Here is a 905-nt window from a genome sequence, read left to right as displayed (position 1 = left end):
TTCACCGGAACCGGATATCATAGCGAAACACTAAAATTAGAGTTTTAAAAAAATAAAATAATAAATGTTATTATAATATCTTTTATGTGATTTTTACATAATCTGACTTCCATTGAAACTTTATTAACTATAATAAAAACATAATTAAAATAAATGTTCTTGATGACAGAATATCAAAGAAAGGTGATATGGCATATTCTATATCCATTAAATATTATCCTGGCTGCTTTCCCCGTCTCATGACAGATGCCACAGTACGGCGATTCCACAGCATGTTAAATTGCAAGCTGATGCTTGTTGAAATAAAATATATTTTAATGTAAAAGTAGAAAAGTTCATGTGATTTACGTATGACAAGATTATTAGAAATTGTGTGCAGGAATTGGTTTCTCTCGTATACAAAATTCAAAGTTTTTCACCCAAAATGATTAAATCTGTATTTTCATGCGGGCTCAGTGTCAGTGATAATGCGTTTCACAAAGTAATGGAGAGGAATTTAAGTTCTTTTTTTTTTCTTTTTCTTTCCTATCTGTTTTAAAATAACACATATCAAGTAAATATCAAACTTATTAAAATTAACTGCAAGTTAAAATTCAAAATTTGTATTCACTTGCAATAGGGGTCCCGAGTGGCCGAGTGGTCTAAAGCGCTCTTCGTTACGGATCACTGCCATCTCACCTCTGTCTGCGGCGGTTCGAGTCTAAGATTTAGCCAAGGTGGGCATGTGAGAAAGCTTGCCAGTAGCTTCTCGTGTGACTGTGGTTCTTTCCGGGGTTTTCCGGGTTCTTCCTCCACCATTAATACTGGCCGCCATGTATAGCCTAGCGTGCTGAAAAATGGCGTTAAACCCCACAACAACAACAACAACATCACTTGCAATACATTTCCTCCTAAATCTTAAAATG

The sequence above is a fragment of the Sinohyriopsis cumingii genome, chromosome 2, assembly GCF_028554795.1.
Source record: "Sinohyriopsis cumingii isolate HCF-2022 chromosome 2, ASM2855479v2, whole genome shotgun sequence".
NCBI lineage: Eukaryota > Metazoa > Mollusca > Bivalvia > Unionida > Unionidae > Sinohyriopsis > Sinohyriopsis cumingii.
This window is presented reverse-complemented; position numbering follows the sequence as displayed.